The sequence below is a fragment of the Eubalaena glacialis genome, chromosome 17, assembly GCF_028564815.1.
Source record: "Eubalaena glacialis isolate mEubGla1 chromosome 17, mEubGla1.1.hap2.+ XY, whole genome shotgun sequence".
Classification (NCBI taxonomy): Eukaryota; Metazoa; Chordata; class Mammalia; order Artiodactyla; family Balaenidae; genus Eubalaena; species Eubalaena glacialis.
The window spans coordinates 71,820,871-71,835,092 of NC_083732.1; the positions used below are offsets into that span (position 1 = coordinate 71,820,871).

General features: G+C 36.4%; 1 pseudogene; it reads right to left on the reverse strand.

Annotated features, from left to right (window-relative positions):
• Positions 1-10,262: 10,262 nt before the first annotated feature.
• LOC133077055 (metalloendopeptidase OMA1, mitochondrial-like) lies at positions 10,263-12,211 on the reverse strand (annotated as a pseudogene).
• Positions 12,212-14,222: the final 2,011 nt, after the last annotated feature.

Below are 14,222 nucleotides of genomic sequence, written 5' to 3' on the forward strand. Positions count from 1 at the left end.
ATTTTTTAAGGATTAGTCAGTGCTGCACCATGTTCCCATTAATTGTCTCTGAAAATGATTATATCTCGTAGCTTATTTTGAATTATTTCTTTGTTGGAGTATCTCTTCTGTAATTCAGTAAACTCATCCAGGGTCCATTAACTATATTTAGAATTCTACTGCAAACACATAGCCCAGAGCCTTGATTAGTAAATGTGCATTGAACTGAAATGAAATTATGGTCAGAGTTCTCAGCAGTAAATTTATGTGTCTGAGTCAATCAGCCTGTCAGTATGTACCTATACCTTGATTGGCTTCTATAAGGCCTAATTTACTGATACATTTCTGGGTCTAAAAAAGAAAAAAAACATTAAAATTGCTAACTTTTATTATAAAAGCCTGGGAAGTATGTTGTCTTAGTTGAAGCTGAATTTTAGAGGAAAATGTCCCAGATTAAAGCAACACTTTGGCATAGCTAGCTACTCTCTGTTATCAGAGATTGAATATAATATTCGTGGCTTCCTCCTTTTTTTTTCAACCTCACAGATTGTGACCACTTCACTGATAGGTAGAGTATTTTTCCATAAGTGTCACTACTAGCAAATATAAATACAAAATGGTAAAAATATAAAATATTTTAGGAAGACAATGCATCAAATAACAATTAAAATGTACTAGGTAATTTATCTATGATAGGATTATTTAGCAATACCACAGAGTCCCAATACATACTGTACATGGGCAGCATATTTCCTCATCCATAAATTGTAAAGAGATTGAGTTGTCTGATAGATTTCACATTAACCGTAACTACATATTTAAATAATTATCCTTTTCAGAAAAAAAATACCAAGATGTCACTCTTCATCATAAAACTCTACAATTTCAATTCTTGTGTTTTTAAACAAAACCTCATAGTCTTATTTTCTACATTTTTGGAAGAAATTCACTTATCAATAATTATTCACAAACAGTTGCAACAATCCTTTAGAGTAACAATTATTAATCTCAATTTTAAAACCTAGGCTTGAAAGAGCTGTGATTCCAACACAGCTGTTTTATATTTCAACAACTTCTCTTTTCACTATACCAGCTATCACATGGCATAGCTAAGTTACTAAGCTACTCATAAATTGACATCCCAGACTTATCAACATTTAAAACCATATACCTACACACTGCAAGCAATTTTTATTTTAGTTTCTTGGAGAAAGTGGTTCTTGAGGTAGTTTTCAAAGTTTATATGTCATGTTTAGATTGATTAAACATCCATCCACTAAAGACTTAGAACTGGATAAGTTGTTGTATATTACTAGGAGTATGTTTTCTTGTTCTAATTTGAATTTTTAAATTTTTAAATTTTTAAATTTCTATTTTAATTTTCAACCTAATAAATAACCTTGCAGATATAAGAGACATTGATCATCTAGAGCTACGTTAACAAGAGTAAGAACGTCAGTCTGAAAGTGCATGTTACTCTTTGAAATGGAACCAACAAAAAACATGCCTTTGTCATAATTCCTGAGTCTTCACAGGGCCTTTTTATTGCTATAGGACAGGAGATGGATCTTGTTGTTTCAAAGTTGTGTAAGAGGTGAGCTCATTGACTCCAGAAATGAGGGCGCTAATGGTGTAGAGAGAACCTCTTCGTCCTTAGGCACTTGGCATTTTGTCAGTCCAGGTTGGGACTAGCTCCTGTGGAGCTTCAAAGATATGAGCAGGGAGAAGGGGGCCTATTTTTGATGGATGATTGTCCTCCAAGAAGAATAATCCGCCCCCCCCCATAGTTAGGTGGAATAGTAGTTTGTTACACAGATTTAGAACTTTGAACATTTTTATCTTAAAATATTTTTGATGTTTATGAGATTTATAAAAGAAGTCGCCATATTTTAAAATCTTTCATAGAGGGTTTATTAGGCAGCTTGTTGTGATCGAGCGTTGTGCAGGAGGGGTTGCAACTCCTTCTCTCTTAACTCAGCCCAACTTCCCATTGCTTATTTTTGAAAAAGCCCTACGGACTCTAGTCATCAAATATTATTGAAACCCCATGTAAAATAACCAGAACATTTGTATTTTGTTTCCCTATGGATTATGCAAGGGTTTCCAAAATAATGCAAAATTTTTTGGCTAGCTTGTTTTGCACTCTGTGAACCTAACGTTAAAACAAACCCACAAAAGAGTTTTGTTTTGTTTTTTCTTCACAACATATGAACCTAGTACACCCCTGGCTTTGTCCATTAGGCCACTAATAAGGAAATGATAGGAAACGAAAAGCCCGAAGAATGGGTTTTCTTTACAACCAAACAAAATGCCCATCTAGCAAGTGGAATGATTACAGTCAGAGAAGCGCTTGTAAAACAATGTAGTGTAATCAGTGAGGCATGTGCTTGAAGGCAGACAGACTGGAGCTTCAGAATTGCTTTACCTTTCACTAGCCATACAGCTGACAAATTATTTGTCCTTTCCAAGCGCCACTGTTATTTTTTCAGGTATAAAATAGGAATAATGGCAATTTTCATTCATTTATATTCTACATGTGTTGAGTGCCTATTACAAGCTACATACTCTCTGGAGCCAAGGAAATAGCAATGAAGAAAACAGACAAGAATCTCTGCCCTTGTGAAAGGCACCCTTTATTGGGGGTGAAAAAAAGATAAACATAACAATTAAATAAATGCATAGTGTGCTGAAAGATGAAAAAGAGGTAAATCTGTAAGATAGGCAGTACTAGGGAAAGTTATTTCAAGTAGTGTGGTTAGAAACAGCCTTACTATAATAGTAACATTGGAGAAATTGTTTTGAAGATGAGGGAGTGACTAGATCATAGCTAGGTGAAGATATTTCAGGAAGAGAGAATGTGGGTCTGCTTTTTTTGGCCACTAAGTTGCTGTTCTCCAAAATAAGAACACTTTGCTCTCATTTGCAGTGTCCCATTAGGATCAACTTGGATGTAGGCTTCAGTGAACCTGGATTCAAGGTTATCCTTCCAATAGGGATGGAGTTAGAGGTCTCTGTAAGAGGGAGATGTTGGAATTAGAAGAAAAATATATGGCCTATGACCAATATCCATCCTATGTATCATAGCAGAGAAACAGTTCAGAAATGGAGAAATGGAATTTTAAATTCTTAGATTGGCAATTTTCCTAATCTATAAATCAATCATGAGAACAGAAAAAAGAAGGGGAAAAAAAACCAAACCTTGATGTTGTTCTGAATGAGTGTTTAAAATTAAACAGAATCACAAAGACTAGGCTCTGGTGATTCTTTTTCTTCACAAATATTTTTTTTTTTTTGATTCTCCAGAAAAATCCATGCTAAAAAAGGCCACATACTGGAAAGTCTAGTTTAATATCAATACTATTAAGTTGAATATTAAGTCAATCATTAAATATTATTAAACTTAATATCACTATTAAGTTGAATATTAAGTTGATTCTTAAATATCAAATATGGTTAGATCCTATAGGATAACCTTCATTTTTAATTTGTAGGAAAAGCTTACGAAATGCCCCTTGCCTTACTTATAGGCATCCAATAAACTTATTTGGCTATTTCTCCACTGGTTATTTAATAGGAACCTGCTGTGAATCCCTTTGTAAAACAAATCAAGTGCTCTGAATGCTTAGATACTTATGTGTCGGATTTTTCTAGAATGAGGAATATCTGTTTCTCCAGCAAGAAGGACAACTCAGTGCTATAGGAAAGTAAAACTAGTCACTTTATTTCTTTACTTCACTCTGTCTTGCTCAGGCTAGCTCCTGTGTGGCCCAGGGAGGATCATAGTGGAAACAACCATTAGAATGCATTGCACCCATCATTGGGGAAGTGAGTGAGGACTGGCCTGCCGTTTGCTTTGTTTCAGCTTTCTTACCAGTCACCCTGGTGAACAGAGAGGGTGGATTAGCAGCCCAGGTTAAATAGCTCACGTTCAAACCATGACCCTGGGAACACAGAGAAAGCCTGTTCCACGTCTCCGTCACACATGAATCCAGCTGTGTGTGGATTTTGCTCTCTGCTTCCCCATGGATTTCCCTTCCACCTTTCTCCAGGATCATTGCTTTTCCCTCCAAAGCATGAGTACTTGATCCTGTCCTCCAGCTTAGCCTAACTCACTTTCCCTGTGCGAGCTAAATTTGAAGGAAGCTCTACTTGTGTGTGCAAACATAACAGAAGCAAAAGCATGCTGGAGAGGGTGTAGAGAAAAAGGAACCCTCCTGCACTGTTGATGGGGATGTAAACTGATACAGCCACTATGGAGAACTGTATGGAAGTTCTTTAAAAAGCTAGAAATATAGCTACCATATGATCCTGCAATCCCACTCCTGGCATATATCCAGAGAAAACCTTAATTTGAAAAGATACATGCACCCCAAGGTTCATCACAGCACTATTTACAGTAGCTAAGACATGGAAGCAACCTAAATGTCCATCAACAGATGAATGGATAAAGGAAATGTGGTATGTATATATATTTATGTGTATGTGTATACACACACACACACACACACACACACACAATGGAATATTACTCAGCCATAAAAAGAATGAAATAATGCCATTTTGCAGCAACATGGATAGACCTAGAGATTATCATACTAAGTGAAGCCAGACAGAGAAAGACAAATATCATATGATATCACTTACATGTGGAATCTAAAAGGAAAAGAAAAGACACAAATGAACTTATTTCCAAAGCTGAAAGAGACTCACAGACACAGAAAACAAACTTATAGTTACCGAAGGGGAAAGGGGGGAGGGATAAATTAAAAGTTTGGGGTTAGCAGATATAAACTACTACATATAAAATAAACAACAATGTCCTACTCTATAGCAAACGAATTATATTCAGTATCCTGTAATAAACCATAATGGAAAGGAATATGAAAAAGAATCTATATACTATATTATATATATATATATAACTGAATCACTGTGCTTTACAACTGAAACTTACATGATATTGTAAATCAACTATACTCCAATTTAAACATTGTTTAAAAAAGCAAAGGCTTTCAATTTTGTACTGGACCATTTGTTTCCCCATTCATATATCTCTCTGTGAATTCATACTTAGCATTTATATCTGGCCACTTTTAACAGAGGATGCACCATAAATAGCGTGTCAGCCTGGAAGACTCAGATTTACGTGAGTCATTATGCAGATGGTCGGGCTGATACCACCTCCCCCCATTCACCACCTCCACTTCTTGGTTTTAAATAAGCTACCATGATAAAGCCACATTCTACCTATTGGTATGGTCTCTAATATTTCTTTTATTTTTCACTCACTTATAATGCCAGGTTATAAGAATTATGCATGAATGTTATTCTTAAATCTGAGAGCTGTGTTTAGAAGATTTTGTTAGTACTTGCTCTAGCCAGGGCATTTTGTAGCAGTGAAAAGAAGTCCTTGGTCAGAGACACAGGGATTCGTAGTAAGCAGACATCTGTGTGTGGAATTAAATTTGATATGACATAAGTGAGACACCAACAGTTTCTGCCCAGCCTTCTTTCTATCTTAATGCTATTGTCCCACTCATTCCCACCGCCACCCCACTCCCCATGCCAGCTCTCTACGTTACTTAGGAACTTCGGAATGCATCCATCAGGGCTCAATACTGTACCGTAAACAGAGATGCAGAGAGGCTTCTCTCAGCTTCCTGGACACATTAGTCTCTCTCAGGAGGAGAGACAGAGAAAATAATAGTCCTACAAACTCTAAACCCCCAACCCACAAATTGTTTTGATTTGAAACCCTCCTACCAGATCCACCCAATAATCTGTTGGGAGTTGAAGTAATAAAACCTCTGGTGAATTAGAAACAAGTAGAATAAGCACCTCTCTCATTGAAGACCACAGAGACTGAGAATTTCCTTTCAATACAGTTTCAGACAGGCCCTTTTGAAACAACTTCTGGTCAAAACACAGCAGCCCAGGTGTATGGCATAGTCATAGAGTAAGGTCTTTCGTACTATTTTTAGATTAAGCAAATGGAAATGAGAATTTGCATTAACTTTCCAATTCTTTTTTATTTCTCCTTTCTAGTAAAGTGGGATTGGACAATCAGGGGTCCCTGTCTCCCTATCTCTTGGATTGGCATTGAATGACGTTCTGCTAAAAAACTCAAGGAAGCTTCTGTTATTGTCTTCTCAAATGCATCCCAAGTTGACAGTTTGTTACTAAAGTAGACAGAAATTTAGAGATCTGAGTTCAAGCCACAAACGGACTTCAAATCACTTCACCTTTCTGAGGTCAAGTGATTTATCTATACATGGGAATAAAGGTAACACTCTCACAAGGTAGTTGAAAACACTAGATGATGTGTTTTATATGTGTTTAAAAACATATATGTGTGCATGTGTGTGTGTATAATTTTGTTAGTTCCTTCTTTAATGGTAGAACTGACTTTGTTTTCCTAAAGTAAGTGATTTAACCTCACAGCTACTGAGTCTGTAAAATGGATTGGATTAGGTCAGTCTTTCTCAACTGGGGCAAGTGGACATTTGTCATTGTCTGAAGACAGTTTTGTTTGCCACAGTTGGAAGAAATATGTTACTGCCATGGAACGATAGAGCCAGAGATGTTGCTAAACATCCTACAATGCATAGGACTGCCTCGACAGCAATTATTTAGGTCAAAATGTCAATAGTGCCAAGACTGAGAAATCTTGGATTAGATGACCATTGAAAATGTGTATCAACACTAAGAGCTTTTTTCCCCCCTGATATATTATTGCTTCAATCAATTACAAATATTTGTTGAGTACCAATGGCTTCTCATTAAATTGAAGAACATCTGAAATCTTGGCCATGACCTACAAAGTTCTATGTGATCTGGCTCTGGCTCATCTCAAGCTACTTTCAGCTACTCTCACTCTGGTCTAGCCATGCTGGCCTCTATGCTGTACCTTCAATATGGCAAACTCCTCAGGGATTTGAATGTTCATTGTACTAGAAATCTTCTTGACAGGTTTCTGCTTGTGTAACTTCCTCTTTCATTCACATCTCTGCTCAGATCTCACTTTATCTGAGAGATTTTCTCTAACCACCTGATGTGAAATGCCATCATGCTTCATGTTTACCCCCTTATGTTTTTGTCACTGTATTTTTGTTCACAGATTCATTCCTAGTGCCTAGAATGGCAAAGGTGCTCAAGAAACATGTTGTCAAATGAATAACTTGGGATCCTGTGCCAGACACTTTTTTTTTGGTCTGTACTATTTCAATTATTTTTTACTTTTAAATACTGGTTTTAATTTTGTAATTGTAACATGGAAGATGTCAGACATTTTTTAATACAAATAAAATTTAAAGGAAAAAAGATCTTATAAGGATTACAAAGATTATTGATTTTCTTCTCATGGAGGAAAACAATAGCAGTTCTTTTCACATAATTATCATATCTACAAGGGTAATGTTGGTTTTATTAACATTGTAGGAAAAAGTTCAAGTTTGTATTTATTTTGGAGCTAGTGATTGACAGAACAATACTTTTCTGTGTGCTTATTTTATTTGTTTTATTTTGCTTTGGTTTGTCTCAGAGTGTAAATGTTTCTCTCTCTCTCTCTCTCTCTGACATAGTATGTGGAGTCCTGACTTCTATGAGAGCAGGGCCAAATATTAGTTCTGCTTGTGTTCAAGTTCTTGTCTCTAAGGCAAAGATTTCACAGCATTCATTAATTTGACAACCTTCTGAATCAGTATGATTCATTTGGTATTTTCTTTTACTTGCCTCTTTATTTACATGAGCACAGTTAAGAGCTGCTGATTAATACATGAAGAACTTCCTAGGGTGTGGTTAATAAAATAGTCCTAAAGTATACTAAGACTCAAAAATGACTCTTTTTCTGGAGATTTTGTATATCCTCTGGGGTAATAATTTGTGTGCCAGAAATATCTAATTGTCTCTATCACTTTGCCTATAGATATTAAGAACAAATAATTATTCAGTTTACTTCTCCAGGTTTAGCCTGACCTACCCTATAGTTGCAGGAATATTCTTTTTTACTCTGAGAGCTCCTAGTTTGTCTACGTGTCTGTCCTGCCTGAAGGAAACATTACTTGGTTTCCTGTAAAGTTGAGGGTCCTTTAGTGATAGACCAGATAACAAGCCAATTACCAGACATTTTAGGTATCAATTTTCCCACCTAAATTATCTATATTACCCAAAATTTCTAAAATAAACTCATGTTTCTTCTACACATAGAAAACATATATAAAAAATAAAGATCAAGAGAATGAGAAGACAAGTCACAGACTGGGAGAAGATGTTTACAAAAGACACATCTGATAAAGATTGTTATCTGAAATATGCAAAGAACTCTTGAAACTCAACAATAAGAAAATGGACAAACTTCAGTAAAAAATGGGCAAAATCTCTGAAGTGATATCTCACTAAAGAAGATATACAGATGGCAAACAAGCACTCGTAAAGATGCTCTGCATTATATGTCATTAGGGAATTACAAATTAAAACAACAATGCAATACCACTACGTACCTATTAGATTGGCCAAAATCTAGCACATTAACAATACACAAATGTGTAGCGACAGGAACACGCATTTATTGCTAGCGGGAAAGCCAAATGGTGCAGCCACATTAGAAGATAGGTTGGCAATTTCTTACAAAATTAAACATAATCTTACATCACACTATCCAGCAATCACCCTCCTTAGTATTTATTCAAATGAGTAGTAAAGTTGTGTCCACACAAAAACCTGCACACAAATGTTTATAGCAGCTTTATTCATAATTGCCAAAATGTGGAAGCAATTGAGATGTCTTTCGGTAAATGAATGGATAAATCAACTGTGGTACATCCATACAACAGAATATTATTCAGCACTAAAAAGAAATGAGCTATCAAGCTGTGAAAAGACATGAAGGAGACTTAAATGCACATTACGAGGTGAAAAAGCTACATACTATAGGATTTAACTCTATGACATTCTGGAAAAAAGCATAAGTATGGAGACAGTAAAAAAATCAGTGGTTGCCAGGGGTTGGGGACCCAGGAGGGATGAAGAGACAGAGCACAGAGGATTTTTAGGGCAATGAAACCATTCTATACGATACTATAATGGTGGATACATGTCATTTTCTATGTGTCAAAATGCATAGAATGTAAACACCATAAGCGTATCCTAATATAAACTGTGGATTTGCATTATAATGATGTGTAGGTTCATTGATTATAACAAATATACCACTCCAGTGTGAAATGTTGATGGCAGGGGAGGGTGTATGTGGTGGAGGGGAGCAGGGGACATAATAGAAACTCTGTACTTGCCATTCAATTTTGCTGTGAACTTAAAATTGCTCTAAAAAATAAGTTCTGTTAAAAAAATTAAGCATAGAAAGATAAAGAAAAGGTGTAGGAATGTTGTTTCCCCACTCTGGGCACAGCATTTGGGAGAGAATAGCTACCATCCATTGAAATGTAATGCAAAAGGAATTTGGCAAACAAAAGACATAAGGAAAAACAGGTTCTGGTAAGATCTCTAATTAAGTGGTAAATATGGTCACTTGAAGGAGTATATTTTCACTGAGGTGGTCTGCTAATTGAGCAAAAGACTTAATTTTGAATGTTTTCTTAAATATCAAGCCAATACCCCAAGGTATCTTTAGCTTCTCTTCCATTCTCAAGCCAGGTACATGGCATCCTCCAAATGGAGGCTAAAGACTGAGCTGCTTGATTTTTCACAGCGACTAAGTAACAGGCTTTCTGCAAGGATGTATTGATTTCTGGGTCACTTTCCCCACAGGCTTAGAGTAATCCCTTGCACACAGTAGAGATGCAATTAATAATTTTTTTAAAGTGTAATATAAATTTATTCTGTGACATTTTCCTCATTGAAAATATTTTAAAATAGATTAAAATAATCAGCGTTTCATAAAAAATAAATACATCAGAGGAATTTAGTTAATGCCTGTAACATAGATGGCTTGACCCTGACTATCCACTTTTGTTTTCATGTCAAACATCATTTTTTAAAAAGTAATATAAAAATGATAGATTGCTGCATTCTACATGTCCTGTGTCTCAAACATTTTAAATCAACTTCCGGTTTTTTTTTTCTCCACTCTGTATGTTAATGACATTTGCTCCTGTTTTTAAATAGGAAGAGTATCCATTTTTTTTAACAGTGATATTTAGGTCTTCTTTTTCTGATTCTTCAAGAAAATGCTTCATGCTGAATTTGAATAGTAATTGAGGGTCTGGTCCAGAAAGCAGTAGGCAATTACAGAGAGCCAGTGGTACGCATCTATCAAAGCGCTCAGCTCAATTTCCATGAGAAGGGTGTGTGCATAACCATTCTGGAAACTTGGGATGACCATGGAGGCTACCTGCAAATTCCTTCTGGTGCTGAAACACTGGACTGGCTCTGACATCCACACAAGACTTTGCAGCAAACTATAGTCCAATTTTGTCAACTTCAGCCTCCAATATTCTACTGTTCGGTCAATCAAACATATACTCTTGCAATGCAGACTTTCTCAAAAGTGCCAAACTATCTCAAGGACAAACTGCTCAAATCACTGTGTGAAAAAATCAAACCTAAGAAATCCAATAAATCAATCAAGCTAGTCTTTTATTGCAGCCTGCCCAAGTACTGCATGTTCTATTTCATAGCCCAGAAGGAAGAAAAGTTGATGAATATCAGTTACACTATGTAAAAGCCCAGTGAAGATAAACATTTGTCCATTTGGAATCACAAAGGAAGTGCTGGCTCAGCACTTATACTAAAATTGGAATCACAAAGGCGTTTATCTGGGGAATCAACCACATGAATAATCTCAGAGATCCCTAGGATATCTTTACTGTGCTCAGTTAGATGATAAACAATGTCTTGTCCTTAACAGTGGTATTGGGTGTTTTTCTTTCTTTCTTTTTTCTTATTTTCTTGGAGTGTAGTTGATTTACGTTATGTTAATTTCTGCTATACAGCAAAGTGATTCAGTTATATATACATATTATTTTTCATATTCTTGTCTTTTATGGTTTATCACGGGATACTGAATATAGTTCCCTGTGCTATACAGTAGGACCTTGTTGTTTATAAATCCTATATATACTAGTTTGCATCTGCTAATCCCAAATGCCAAGGGGGAAGGGTGTGAGGGAGGGAAGGACTGCAATATTGAAAGAGCAGGGATGAACACAACTTCTTTTATCAGTAGGTGCCTTGCAAAAGAGTCATTCTATGCAGTAATTTTTGTGTAGTCATCCAAATTTCCTTACTTTTGGTACTCTAGAGGCATGCTGTTCTTTTGCTATTGAAAGTCCTATAGAAATAAAAGTTTCCAAGCAGAAAAGTCAACTTCTCGCACTGATTTATTCCCAGGCCCTGATACTGACTTACTATATGGTTCATTTGTACTAAATGACAGTCTGGTGAGGTTACAGCTAGTGTGTTACATTTTCTCCAGTTGGTCAGTGAATTAAATCAGAAGAAAACACAATTTCTACTAGCAGACTACAATCCGCAGATGAAGCTTATCTTTCTTTTGCTGGATTTATCCTAACAGTGGCAAAAGTGATGAGTCCCTCCAATTAGTGACTGTGTTTGTTTATTTGCTTTTCTGAGTGAGTTAGTAAGCTTTGCAGTTGTCTATATCTTTTTCTCCTTTACTGTAAACTCAATGAAAGAAAGGGTTTTGGCTTGATTCCCATTAGAACACCAACACCAGACACAATACCTGCAAATAATAGATGCTCAGTCAATATGCTGAAGGAAAGAATGTATGAACAAGTAAAGCTGATTTTTTTTTTTTTTTTGGAAATCTGATTCTTGAACGCTCATTAGAGCACTATGGTATAGTCAATTAGCCTTGAACTAGAAATCAAATACTCAGATTCAAGGCACTATTCCATCCATTTTCATTATCTATCCTTTCATAAATCTTGAAAGCTCTGAGACTCAATTTCCCTACTTGAAAAATGAGCAGAAATCAATCTGACCAGCTAATTCTACTAAGACCTGGAGACTCTATCTAGATAAAGCCAATGAAAACACTGTGAGTTTTAAGCTGCTGTATAAATGCATGATCAGACATGGCGTGTCACACTGACATCAATCAGGGAAATAATTTACAAAGTGAGTGGGAAGTGTCAGGAGGTGGAGAATGCTTAATTTGCCAGAATTCTCAGGGCAGTATGGTATATAGTTGGAAAAAACATTTGATAAGCTACATGAGCTGTAAGTGCAATCCCTTACCACTCCCATTCATGTTCCACTTTCAAATAATGCCCAATAAAACTTTCTTGTAAGAAGTTCTCCACTGGACTTCCCTGGTGTCACAGTGGTTAAGAATCCGCCTGCCAATGCAGGGGACAGAGGTTCGAGCCCTGGTCCAGGATCATGCCACGGAGCAACTAAGCCCATGTGCCACAACTACTGAGCCTGTGCTCTAGAGCCCACAAACCACAACTACTGAGCCCACATGCCATAACTACTGAAGCCCGTGCGCCTAGATCCCGTGCTCCGCAACAAGAGAAGCCACCGCAATGAGAAGCCCGCACACCGCAACAAAGAACAGCCCCTGCTCGTCGCAACTAAAGAAAGCCCACATGCAGCGATGAAGACCCAACACAGCCAAAAATAAATAATAAATAAATTAATTAATTAAAAAAAAAGAAGAAGAAGGTCTCCACTTAATTGCAGATCTTTCGAATATAGAGTGCAGTATAAGTATGGAGCCAGAGGTGTGTTGCTTGAGGCACAGAGGGTGAATTTTTTTCTACAACTTTCCCTAGAAATTAATCAAAGAGACGAAATTTTATTTCTTTAAAGTAAAACTTTGAGATGATGCCTACCTACCAAAGATACCAAATTAAAAGGCTGCCTGGGATGTACACATATTGTAATGGTCCAACCTCATATATAATCATGTCAGAATCATATTGGACTATATCAGACCTAAAGAAAATCTCATCTTTGTTCCATAAAGTCAGAATATATTAATGTAGGTGAGACCAAGCTCAATCTTCTTAGCCATAAAGTTAATCTCACATAGCAATGTGGGGACAAACCCGGAGCCAAAACCCAGTATTCTACCTCATGCTGTACGAAATGTTTTACAAGTGATTATATTTTAGTACTGATTCAAAAGCATTGAACAGATCAGTTCTTTGTACCACGTTTTTCCATTCCTTTTTTCCAAATGGATGGCCTACATTTAAACTAGGCTGATGAAAACTGGTAACAGCTTGCTAATGGATGTCAGAATCTTAGCTCATTTTATTCGTGTCCCTTCATTTATTCCTTAATTCATCAAATATGTATTAGATGCCTAAATGGTCCAAGCATCTGGAGTTGCATAGGGAATTACAGTAAATACAAACAAACATTGTGTGTATGTGTGATCTGAAATGTTTACTAGTTACGATCTGAGATAAGAAACATACCAATAAGTAAAACATTTGGCTCTTGGGGTAATTTCCAAGACAAGTTCGAAAAAATGTCTATTTTCTGTGTTCCCTCTTCACAACTGTGTTGAATCTGGAATACAAAGCCACTAGAGATTTGACCGCAGTATTTCATTTCTCTTATACAAATTCAATAGAATACTGACATTCAAATTATGCCTACTCTCATCTTGATACATTTCCAAGATTACCTGAAAACTTTAAAACAGTTTGAAACAGACTCTCCAATACATTAATTAATTCATTCAGCAAACATTTACAATACCCATCATGCATCTGGCACAGTGAATAAGTCCTGGGGGGTTAAAACACAAATGAGGCTGCTCCAGAAGAACTCATTATTTGTAAAAAAATATGGCTAACCTAATTTAGAATTGACTATATGACTACAAAGATAAAATTGAGAGGATGCTTTGAAATACCTTTCTATGGCTATGAAAAATTTTTCCAAGATCTTTGGCCCTCCTTACAATTTTCCTCCCTAGCAGCTTATTTTCTAATAAGTTTTCTACCTTTCCCCTTCTCCTTCTCCTTTCTCTTCCCCTTCCCTCTCCCCTTCCTCCTCCTCCTCTTCTTCTCCTTCTCCTTCTTCTTTTTCTGCTTCTTCTTCTTCTCCTCCTGCTTGTCCTTCTCTTCTTCCTTCTTCTTTTCTTTTTTTAATGGATGACCCTCTATGTCTATGACTATATATGAACTGGACTTTCATCTGACTGAGTAGTTTTAGATCTATGTTTCCAGAATTCTTTAGAACTTTCCGTGGAGACTCCTTGGGGATGACTAATCCAGTGGCATTCCAGGTTCACTTTCTTCACC